At 43.3% G+C, this 12,631-nt stretch overlaps 1 protein-coding gene across 2 annotated transcripts in view; it reads left to right on the top strand.

Moving 5' to 3' along the window:
- Positions 1–12,631, top strand: part of RALB (RAS like proto-oncogene B) — a 49,826-nt gene that overhangs the window by 21,906 nt on the left and 15,289 nt on the right. Inside the window, exon 1 of one of the 2 annotated variants that reach the window (XM_064451249.1) lies at positions 1,995–2,169. The exons of the other annotated variant lie outside the window; for it this stretch is intronic. The gene's annotated coding sequence lies outside the window, so the exon portion shown is untranslated. Of the gene's footprint in view, positions 1–1,994; positions 2,170–12,631 lie in introns of those variants that run through there. 2 annotated transcript variants of the gene reach the window in all.

Below are 12,631 nucleotides of genomic sequence, written 5' to 3'. Positions count from 1 at the left end.
TCATAGATATGATTTGCTGAAAATATTTATCTTCTGTGAATAGTCACATCAGAGCAACCGGTCCTACCACACTGCCTGCAGGGCACGAAAGATGGCCATGGACTTACAGAATAAACAGGAAATAGTTCTAATCAAGTTTTACTTTTTTTTTTTTAGGAGTACATACAAATGCAAAAAGTCTATCTTAAAAACAATTAATGCATAATCCTAGAAATACCAAGATTTGGGTAATTTAAGTGTTGGCTATAAAACAACATTCCTTCACATTTAGCAATATTTCTTTCTCTGCTTATTCCTTCTGTGCATGGATGGCATCAAATAGTAAATAGCTCTCAGTCTGCCAGCTTCTAATGCAAGTTGAGCATTGATGCTGTTCTTGATCTGATACAACCTATAATGCAGAGGGGAAGAATTACTGGAATTGGGACCCTTCCCAGTAAACAAACACGAAAAGAGAAAGTCACTTTTCTACCTGAGGGGTTAACTAAAATCTGGTGTTTTGCAGTTGTTTGAGTTAGGAGGAGAAACTGATGATGATGCAAGGATGACGTCAATCCTGTTTACTTACTAACAATGTAGAAAATTTGGTTTCCTTCAAGACAGGAGAAATTCAGAAGATATTTCCTTTTTATGCTCTCCTGAAGTACTTAGCCGTTTCTCAGAGCCACACACCTACTTCCTTCTGCCTCTGTAACTTCTTTTTCTTCCAATTCCTGGCATTTTTCGCCAACCCTGAAATTACAGATTATAGTAAATCTCTTTCCAGTTCCTCCTCCCCCATTTTATTTTGTTTTGGCGCTGGGCCATTGTTTCACCTATCACTTTTATAAAGCTGGATTGCTTTTTATCCCCTTTCCATCTACTTTAAGTGAGAGGCCCTTTTTATGCTCTCAAATTTCAAAATACAATTTCACCCAGCCATCAATAGATAGTGGTAGAAGGTAATTAATTCTTTCACTTTCCGCTCTGTAGGAGGCTACAAAGAGGCCCAGTATGAAAGCAGGAATGACAGGTTAGTGACTGGTCTCGATGATCTTAAGGGTCTTTTCCAACCTTAACGATTCTATGATTCTGTCCTAGAGTACCTGAAACCTCCGAGATCAGTGGTAATAATGACTTCCATCGCTTCCCAAAGCAGGTGTTCTCATGCAAAGCGCTGTTTTCCTTGAAGGAAGAATTTTGCCCGACATATTCACTCTAACTTCAGTGTGTGGAATTTAAATACGCCAACATTTAAATCTAGAAAAATTAACCAAATTAAAGCAGAGAGTAAAGGTATCTTTTCCTTTGTGACTGGCGAGACAGCTATGTCCAACTCTGTGACTGGTAACATTAGACTTGGCCAGTGAGAATTTGTATGTGGGGACTGATAAAGATTTGAAGAAAAGAACTGCAGTAAATAGAGCAATAGATTTATTCCTTTTTTTCCCTGAGCAGTTAAAACTGCTCTGTGCTGCATGCACACACTGCAGTATTGCAATAAAATGATTTAATAAAATAGAACACTCAGCACCCTTAACACTGGTTACAGAGAAGCATGGACATTTCCGTTCCTTTGCCTTCTGATCTCAGAATTATTAATTTCTGCAGCCATCAATAGAATTCGCACTAAAATATGTGACGTATTTAAGACAGAGTCTGCTTTTGGGTCAAAAGAGAGGCTGTGGGGTTTGTCGGCCTCCCAGCAGGGCTCCCTGCTGGACTCTGAGGGGAACCAAGCCGACAGCAGCTCCCCCCCGGGCCCCTTTCCCTCACAGACAGAAGCAGCAGCGGGGCGGGCAGCCCTTTCCTGCTGCTCCTTGGCTGCTCCCGTTAACGGAGCCAGACCCGGCGCGAACTCCCCCTCAGCAGCCCCACGGCACCGGCCGCGCCCCTCCCCTCAGCAGCAACCGCCGCCCTCCGCCCCGCCCCCTCCGCCTCCCGAGCCGATTGGCCCGAGAGAGCCACGTGACCGCAGACCGGGCGGGGGGAGGAGGAGGAGGCGGTGCCGGGGCGGGCGCGCGCCCGCGGGGAGCCGGCCCCGCTGGTGAGACGAGGGCGGAAGTGCGCGGCGGGGGCGCGCGGGCGGCGGCACCCCAATGAGCGCGCGGGGGGCGGCGGCGGCGGCGGTTAAAGCAGAGCCGGGCGCCGGGTTGGAGCCGCAGCGCGGAGTCGGGTCTTAGTCTCCAGGTGAGGGGAGGCGGCGTGTCTCGGAGCGACCCTGGCTCCCTCCCCCCCGCCCCGGTTCGGGGTGGCGGGGAGTTCAGCTGCCCCGGCCCCGCTCCCTCGGCGAGGTGGGGCAGCAGCCGCCGGGTCTTGGCCGCGGCCTGAGCTGGCCTGGGCGTGCGGCTGGGCCTCCACCTTTTCCCCCCCGCCCCCGTTTCTGTGGAGAGGGAGGGGAGGTGTCGCCGGGGGTGCGGGGCAGCCCCTTCCTCCCGGGTGCGTGGGGCGAGGAGAGTCCGGCAGCGGCTCCTGCCCTGGGGCGCGGCTCCTCGGCCCTCGGAAAGCCTTGGGGGTGCGGGGGAAGCAGCGCCTCGCGTGTAGCCCGTGTTCCCTGGGCCTGCGTGGGAGCGGGGAGGGGAAGGGAGGGGAGGGGAGGCTCCGCTGCGCTGCGGCCGCGCTCTCCTGGGTTCGGCGACTTCTGCGACGTCCCGGCGGCGTCGGGGCTGCGGTGGAGCCGTCGAAGCTGGCCGGCTGCTCTGGCTTGTGTCTACACGTGGGGCTCGGGGCAGGGAACGGGCGAGGAGAAGCTGGCCTTAAGCCTTAGTTTCTCTGGCGGCTTCCTGCTGTGCAGGCTTCTCTGTCTTCCCTTGGTTGCCCTGGGATAAGTGATAACGTTTCATCTGTGCGAGATAAATGGAGGGTTTGATATGCTCTTGCTCTCAGCTGAACCAGAAGTTTGGGAGGAATGTTGTTTTATCTGGCCAGGTTCTCTCTCTGCTGTTGTTTATTCTCCCTTCAGCCTTACTGGTGCAGACCTTGGAGGAGGAGAAAGGTGGTGCCTGAGATGCCCTTACCTGGAGAAGGGCAGGGAGAGTGGTTCTGAGACAAAGCAACCGGGTCATGCTTCTTGAACAGTTGCTGGAGGCCTGAATTGGTCTTACTGCTGGAGTCGTCTTGAATCAATTGTGATCCTAGGGCAGGAGACTTAGTCTTCACTGCCCTGGGTATTTTCATGGGGGAAAGGGAGCAGGGAGACTATGTGCAGTAGGACCAGCCTTGCCTTTTTCAAAGTTTAAGTCTGTGGTCTAGGTAGCTTTTTGCTTGTTGAACTGTCCAAACATTACTTCTCTAGTTCTGAGATCCTTGTTTCTCTTGTGAGGGGGAGGAAAGAGCCCATCAGTTCAAAGGCTGTGATTTTTAGGAAAAGCTGTCCTTTTTTTGATGCCTTACACTCCCCCCACTCCAGGCTGAAGTTATCAAATCTGAGAGAAGGAACTAACAACTGAGAAACAGACTTGTGGCTCTTGCAAGCTTGAAGGCTGAAAATAACTTTATTGTAGATAATTCAATAGCAACAGCTCAATCTTACTTGGTAAGAGCATCTCTACAGCTATTCACTTATAGCAGACTTGTTAAAGTAATCTTATCTACTGCTTTAATCACTTTCGTCCCCTGTACACTGAACTTAGATTTTTGCTTATGATTGGGTAATATCAACTTACCACGGTAGAAGCTTTTGCATTTACTTCCTGCATTAAATATTTTATTTAAAGAATAGAAAAACTTTCAGACTACTCCTGTAAATAAGTTTCCTGTATTAGATTTTTAGTAGTAAATTGTCTGTTGTGCACATCTTTTGGAGTAGGCCAACTTGGTTCTGTTTTGCATGCCTGGAGAAAAGTGAAGCTGACCTATTTTCACTGGTGTTATGTATATGCTGCAGAGAAATGTCTAGTTTAAAGATTTAGCTGTAATGCTTTACAAAAAACCTCTTAACTGAAAGCTTAATTTGACCAGACAATACCATGTCTTGGTCAGCCTTTAAAACTCTCAAACTTGCTCTAATTGTCAGTGCAGTGGTACTGGGTACCTGGATAGAACAACAGTGGAGGCACTTTGATCAAATCAAGGCAGTAATGATGGGATGCTGCCTAGACAGCTCAGGTGTGTACACTGAAATTCTGAATGTTATATAGATTCTGCAATCTAATGCCTCTTTCAGGCTTTAAGTTTTTTCAGCTGCAACTTAATTGATTAAGCACCAACTGTTATTTGACCAAATACTGGATAAAACGGCTTGCTTCCCTGGGAAGTGTTGGGGTCCAGGCTTCACAAGCAACAGCTCTGTCCTGTGGACAGAGCAGAAATGACCAAGTGATATAGCAGAACATGCCCTAACATCATGATTTGGGAATCTGGTTTGTAGTTTGTTCATGTCCTGTTGCTTTGTAAAATCTGTTCACGTTCCATGCAGTAGATACCTTAAAATGCAAGTTAACTTGATAATTTTTGTATTAACTAGGCTCAAATGGCATGTGACTTACTAGAAATGTAAGTGAATTGCTTTCTATGACACAGTGAATTAATCTGAATGGCCTCTCTTAGCAGAGGCACTGAAGGAGCCTGTTACTCATGACAGCTGTGCAGGCAGTAAGCACTCATGGGGATGCAAGTGCATAGTGGTGTCAAGACAAACAGTGCCTAAAGCTGGTTGCTATCTTGTGCCTGGAGCAACCAACTTGATAGGAGTAGTGGTTTCTGGGATTTGAGGGAAAGGCTGTGGCTGGGGAGGCCACAGAAGTAGATGAACGTGGGTCTTGTGCTTGCTGCTTTTCACACCCTGTGTGCCTGACTTCAAGTAACAATTGACTTATGAAAGGTGCTGATCCTAATTATCAACCAGGTTAGATAACAACTGTATTCTCAAACTCTCTGTCTTGACTTGGAAGTACTATCCTGCTGATAAAAACCTTTAATTCTTTAGGTTTTCTCTCTTCTTCCACCCCTATGTGTCTAACTTCTGCACCACTGTCAAGCAGTGGTGATAAGGTTCCATTGCCTGTTACCCTCTATTGCATGGAGTGGCAAGGTCAGCAAACAATCTTGGCTGTTTCACTCTCCTAGTGATAATAAATTTTCTTGCTTTTGTTCTATGATACAACTGGTACTTGCCCCTTGATAAGAGGCTATGGAGCAGATGTTTTAAAAGTACTTGTTAATAGCTGCCAAAAAGCAATCACACTGATAGCTCCTTTTAGCCCATTAAACAGGACTAAGCAACTTTCATCCATTCCTGCCCCAGAAATATCAAGTTGTCTTGTCATTTAAACAAGATAAGTCTATATAACTCATGCTTTGTCTCTTCATGTTCTTCCAAATGCTGCTTTAATAGTAATATTAGAGGATCTGTTTTGTCTCTTGTGCTTGAGATGTGCAAATGTGTTTTTCAAGACCTGTCAAAATGAGAGTCATGAAGTCATGTAATGTGAGAATGTTATTCAGGCTGCTGTGTAAGTAGCTGCTTGAATCTTTACGGTGACAAAGTGACTGCTCTAAGCTAGTACATTCAACTCAAATTCAAACACTCAAGATCCCATAGCCTTCCCAATGCTTGCTGAAGTGATTGAGAAAGGAGCAAATAATGGTTGATTACAGGAATATGAGACTTAATGCAAATGCAGTCCTGACTAAGAATCTTTGCATGATCACAAGTTGAAGACTGAAAAATCGGTCCTGGGATTACAAGCATTTGTTAAAGCCTTAATCCTGTCAACTGTTACTTTGTGAATTAGTGTTGCTGTCAGTTGGTGTGATTAGTATGAAATATTTCAGGCCACTAAAAGTGCAATGAAACTGGAGTTTTGAATGTGTTCTTACTAAATTTGGAATGTGGCAGAACTAATCTGAAGTCAAAGTATAGAACTGGAAAGCTGAAAACACGCTGAGCTAAGCAGGTGCTGTGATTTCTCTGGTTTCTAGCTCTTACTGTATGTACCTTACCTGTAGTGAAAAAGATAAATCTTCAGAAGAGTATTAGAGACCTAGACTTAGCCCCAGCTTTGGGCATGGTTTTGTTCCTGTAGGTGGCCATGTTAAAGAATATTTCCAATATAGATTTAATAATGATGACAAATTTTTGCAAGCTAATGGCTTAAATCACAGGTTTAAAAAAAAGAAAACCCATTTTGTGGGTAAGTTTATTAGAGTACTGCATTACAGGATTATACCCAAAACATGCCAAAGCACTTTAAACATTCAACTGTAGGAGCTACCTGTACTCTGGGTCACATGTTGTGGAACACTAAAGTGGCTTAAGTGGCTTTTTTAAAGGAGTTGGTTTATAAGGTTAGTGCTACCCTGCTCAGTAGGGTACTGTCTTGGGTACAGCTCTAAAGCAGACATTTAACAAGTGAAATGTTTTTTAGATCAAGCTGCATGCCAGTTGCCTCAGCCTTCCAGAAAAGAGGCGGTTTTGCTAATTGGGGAAGCTGCTCCCTGATTAGAATGAACTAATTCTACAGTATGTAGTGATCTCCCATACAGCCTTTCCATTTGCTGCGGTAAGAAACTCTTCCCCATGATGGTACTCTTCTGCTATTCAGTGTTCTTGGCTTACTGTGAGGTCCCATTTTGGGTAGGTAAGGAATTCTCATTAGTGTAGTCACCAAGAAGTCTCACTGACTTTTATGGCAGCCCTCTGCTTCCATCTACCATATCATAAAATAGACTAGCCAAGCAATTTAAGGAAATGGTCTTTCAAAAGACAGGAATGTGTGCTTGAAAGTGGTGCTATTTCTCATTCTACTTTCTCATTTTCAAAACACAATTTTAGGAAGCAATTTAATTTTTAAACGATTCTGCAAGTGCATTGAGAACTTTTAAGTTTGTCTTAAAGGCAAACCAAAATCAAAGTAGGCTTTATGGGTTGAATCTGCTCTGAAGCTATAATGGAAGGAAACTAATTCAAAAAATTATTAGGCATAAGTAGGCTGACTGGTGGTACAGTACATCTTTATCTTAATTTAGTTTGTAAAAAAAATAGGGATCAAGCAGTGATCTTGCCCAACTCCCGTTCCTTAAGTATTCACAACTGTCTTTTAACAGTAGCTGTCCTCTGAACATGTCTTCTGTTATAATCATGTAAATATGAGCTAAGATTTCTAATTAAGAGTTGGTCATGAAGGACTTGCTGTAAGTGGCTTTTTTTTAGCTCTGCTGCTTGACAACTTGTGTAAGTTGTCAAATAGGCCTTCCACTTCCAACACTCCCCACAAATAAGATTTATAGCAACTCTATTGCTGGGGCACAGACTTGAATTATAGAGTTACTGAGGTTGGAGGGCACTCCTGGAGACTGTCTTGTCCAGCCCTCCTGCTAACTGCATTAATCCTCACACATAAACTGGCTCATCTATCCCTAGGTAGAACTTCATGCATTCCTCCTATTCTCATTGGAAGGGCAACTCTCCTGCTTTGCTGTCCTGGCCTGTTTGTCCTAAAAAGCCTGTAGCCATCCACTGCAGCATTCTAGCCATGAGAGCTATCCCAATTTATCCCTGAGATCCCAGTGAAGTTATGATCCTTGCAGCTAAGCACAGACACCAGACGTCTCCTGTTTGCTCCCAGTGCTGCATTCATTAGTGTATAGAAACACCCTGACTTCCCTGGAAAAGCATGAGAGCTATGAGACAAGCTGGCTGTGTCTCAGAATAATAGCGGGCTTTTTATTCTGGTAATGTGCTCTGTGGAGAGAGGAAATGTCTCAAAAGAGCACGCAAGAATAAACGTGTACTTTATATTCTGCATTGGTTCTGTGTTTTCATGTGATCTGCTGCTTGCTAGGTCATAAAGGGAAGTGTCCCAAACTAAATGTGTCCTAATTTCTCTATGTTGAAGTCAAGTGGTTCTGAGTTAAGTCTGCCACCCAAAACCAGAGTTATCAACAAGCATGTTATATTGTGCCACTCTTCCTTCTACAGCACTCTGGTGGTTCTGTGGTTGGAGAGCACAGGTTTGGCTGCAAATGCTTTTGTAATGGTAGGCAGAGCATTTGCCATGAGGGAGACCAAGGATTAACACTTCTCCCATAAGGGAAGCTCTCCACAGCTTTTTAGTGTTTATTAGTTTTATTTTACACTTAGAGTAGGGATACCAAAATTGCATGTGACCCCTGTACTGGTGTAGTAATCCAGTTTATATTTAAAGACAGAAATACTGCTTTTGGCTGTGAGATAAAGTATATGAATATAGCAGACTGGAAAACCACATGCCTTTCTGTTATGTAAAACATCTGTTCTTAGTCCTGTAGAAAGGTAGCTTCTTGTATGTGCTCAATACCTTGGTGTGGTATTCACTCTTGCTGGCTGGGGAAGCCAGAATGAAGAAATCTGTTTAAAGGTGACTTAATGCAGGAGCTGAATTATGGATAACTAGTAATTATATGAAGTGCTAAATGGCACTATTGTTGCTTTGATGCAAAGTAATGCAAGTGAATTGATTGAAAGATGGGGAAAAGGTTTGGTGCTTGGCACTTTTGTGGTGGGCCTGGTTGAGGGAGCTTGGTGACTCATAGTATACATCTGTGAACCCTTCAGTTAAGTGCATAAAATAGTGGAGGGAGTTTCAGGGGCTACAGGGAGATGATTCCCCAGTGCCCCTGGGGAGCTGGGACTCCATGGCTAGGAGCAAGGTCAGAGTAGGGGTTTTAGTTACCTGCCTGCATCAAATGTGATCACAACAGTGGCTTACATTTGTGCAAATGGAGATATGAATGTGAGATAGTAACTTCAGTTTAAGAGCAAGGAGTGTAATTGTATGGGCAGAGACAGTTGCTTCTGCTGCTAGTACCTAGGCCAAACTAAACACTGTTTGGGCTTCTAACTTATTCCAGACATCCAGTTCACTGGGGAAACTGAAGACAGCATGAGCTATTGAGACTCATCTTCTGTGGGAGCACCAGTAGCAGCTAGTGGCCTGTCTGTCTGCAGTGTTTTGTGCCATATTTGCAAGACTGGTGGGCTAGCTCTGACAGCTCAAGGACTCTGGGGGATGATGGGAGGAAACTTGTCATGAGAGCTGAAGAATTAAATCCTGCAACTCCATAGCATGCTTATGGCTGAATTGGTATTTATTGGAATTTGTTAGAGTGATGTTGGTAGCAATTTCCTTGTGGATTTTACAGCTGCAGGTTATCCACTGAAGTAAGAACAGCAACCACGTTGTAACCTTGTACTGATGTAGGATTTGAATCTTAGGTTATTTTGAAGTCTAGTGTGCCACTTGAGACATTGTATAAGCTGAGATACTTGACTTGTCTGTATTTGTTATACTCCCAGAGATCTGATTAAAAATTTGTATTAGATTAACCATTGGAAGCATCATATCTGTATATGTGTATTGAAGGCAAGCATGGTGCTGCATGCATGAGTTTTCAAAGAAAACATAGTTGAGATATGCTTCGCAAGTCAGTGGGAGTGAGGCTGTTGTACAACTCTGCCTGAGTGTAATTTTTCCTGGTATAAGCCTAATTGACTAGTGTGAGAAATGGTGTCATAGTTCACAATGAGTAATTAGACAACTAGATAGCTACCACCACAGTGACAAAGTGTTAGCCTAGTAATACTGATTAATGGTATTGACTCAGTCTTTGTGCAGGTAGAAGATTTCTGTCAGGTTTTCTACCAAGTTTTTGGGAGGATAAGAGCAGTGTGGAGATACTTTTCTCCTATAGTCTGTCTGCAGTGTGTCTTCTGGGTATTAACACTAGTTGTGGAGGCTTCCTTGAAAGTACCTGGAGAGTTCTGGCTGGGTATCTAACTACAGAAGTGGGTTTATTTAGCTGTAATGGCACTGGTGTCTTATGACATCCACTTCAGGTAACACTATCTTGTTGAAACAGAGTATATTCCACTGGTGCTGTGTGCAATCTGCTTGTTGCTCACCACTGAGTAATATGGAAATGGGATTGTGGCTTCTTATTCCCACCCCCACCTCCCCCAAGCTCTCTATAAACTATGATGCTTCTGTATGCTGTCTGTGAGACAGGCAATGTAAAGTATTAATAACTATTGCATTGACCTGTAACTACCTTTATCTAAATAATAAACCTTTTGTGCAAGAGTTTAAGGGCACTGTGAGTCCTTTGCTGAGGGACCTCACTTCTCAGGAGGAACTTCACTGCCCCCAGTGGGAGGGTGTGTAATGCTTGTGATCCTGATGCACTTGATATCTCTTCTGGTGAAGAGAAGTGATGCTGCTAATTAGGGAGGGGAAGCAGCATGTTCTGTGGCTGGTTGAGTTCATCACTGACATGGGACTGATACCTGTGTGACAGGATGCTACAGTAATATGGCAGAGCTGGTAGATTGCACCCAATGAAGCAAGCAGGGTGCAAAGCTACTATTAGCATCTAGAAGGATGGGTATAACATTACAACTGCAATTCTACCATACTGCTAATATCAAAGGAGCACACCATCTGTGTGTAAAAAGAAAAAAAAAAGTCAGAAGCCTTTAAAGACTGAAACAGGTAAGCAACCTACTAAACATGGCCCTAGCTGCTGCACATCTTCTGTGGACTTAAAGACACTTTAACATTGATTAATTCAGAGTGCAAAAGTAAATGGAGTAACCCAGCTCTAAAAGGCAGAGTATTCTATAAACAGTGCTTTAAGTTGTTTTGCAAAGATTCTCCAGTGTGGTAGCCTCTTAATCATCAAAGATGCCTGTTGTGCAAGTTTCTCACTGCTCTAAAAGGATGACTGTTATCAGCAATGTCATGGGGACCAAATGGCTTGGGTACTTATCAAGGGGGTTAATTCTAGATCTCTCTGCCTTGTTATTGTCATCTCCCTCATGTGTTTATCTGTCACTGGAGCTGATGCTGCATCCAGGACAGAAATTCCAGCTTCCAGATAGTGATGATCTGAAGGCAGAGGCACACTATCATGTTAGGTCTCTGTGCCTTGGTAGAGTCATAAGTTGCATTTTCTGACATTGTAGCAGCATGAATATAAATTGAGCAATCTCACAGTTGACTACTTGACACATATTTTTATGGTGCTCTTCCCTGGGAAGTTGATGCATGCTGGAGTATTGGCAGTTTTCTCACTGTTACATTGTCTCTTTTTTTTTGTGTGATCCCCATTAGGATCTAAAGAGTCCTGCAGGGGAAACTACCAGTTTATCTCCTTCCTCTGTGAGTAAGTCTGGGTAGAGATGACTTGCCTAATGACTGTAGGGTATAGCACTCTGTAGGCTATTTTCATGCATCATATCCTAGGGGAGTTCACATTGTGAATAGTATGGTTCAGCAGATGAAATAGAACAGCAGTGGAGACAACCATTAGCTTCTGTTCTTACATGTATTTACAGTGCTTTGTATGCATTCAGTATACATGAATTTAGTACAAATATACTTGGATTAGTGTCATCTATCCACTTAGAACCACATACATAGGTGACTAGCGGTTTGTGGTTGTACAAATGCATTACTGCACAACCAAGTAGCTGCCTTTCCACCCGCTGGGCTCCATTTTGAGATGAGCTGTGTGGTTTTTTAAGCAGGAATCAACTTGGTATCATAGCATAGTCTTAGCCTGGTAGTAAATTAGAAAGGCTTTTGTGTAACTCTGCCTTCTTATTGTAATAGTCTGTTTAATGCTGCCTTCCATGATTCCTCTTTGGTTGAATGATCTTTGTATTTATAAAGACTAAGAGGGGGAGAAAAACAGGCACTGATTTATTGGGCTGGGAAATGGAGATGCCTACCTAAATACTCTGTGCCTGTGACAAAAATAGAGTAATTGTAATGAAATGGGCATTTTATACAGATGTGTAAAGATGCCCCAAGACCAAAATGAAGGAGCAGAAATAAGGCTTGCATTCTAGTGTCTTTATTCAAGCTCTAATTGAGGTGATTTGCAAGGCCTTATGGCCTGCATGTGACTGCAGTATTGCAAAACAGTACTGTGTTGGGATGCTTACATGCAATGATAATATCTTGATGCAATTGTTGCCTGGCTGTTGAGTATTAACTTTATCATGACCTTTGCAACCTTATTTAGTCAAACATAGATATAAGTGATTTTTCTGGAGTGCTCTAGTGTTTTTAAAATACTATTTAAGGGTAGTCTTCAGTTAGATACTGATCAGAAATAAGTTACTTGGCTATTTTTCTTGTACTCTAAGGGAATTGTGTTAAAAAAACCAAACCAAAACCAACCCACAATTTCAAAAAACTAAAACCCCCAGATATTTAAACTCCTTAGGAACAGGGATATAAGTAACCTTGCTGCAGACTTGGATAGGACTTAGTTACAGTTTTTGTTGGATATCAGGATTATTCTAAGCAAGAGTATTACCTTGAAATTACTGCTAACATGTAAGATACTGTCTATGTGTTTGTAATCTAGAATGGTCCTCTACTGAGTGATTATTCTTAATACATCTAGCAAGTAAATTACTTTCTAAGCTATAATGATGCATATCTCTGAAAACTCCTAAGGGAAGTTGGGCTGTGCTTGGCAAGGGTGGTGGGGGGCAATGTGCTGAGTATATACAGGTGTTTTATATTTAAAATAGATCACTAGCCTGGTGACCCAGATCTGAAGATAGCCTTAAAAGGTGGGGTTGTCCAAGTCTAGCTATAACCTGTTGCAAAGAACAGTGTGCTAGACTTTGTAGGTTGCTAGGGTAATGGTCAGTTAAAGT

The sequence above is a fragment of the Phalacrocorax carbo genome, chromosome 5, assembly GCF_963921805.1.
Source record: "Phalacrocorax carbo chromosome 5, bPhaCar2.1, whole genome shotgun sequence".
NCBI classification, from domain to species: Eukaryota; Metazoa; Chordata; class Aves; order Suliformes; family Phalacrocoracidae; genus Phalacrocorax; species Phalacrocorax carbo.
This window is presented reverse-complemented; position numbering and strand designations above follow the sequence as displayed.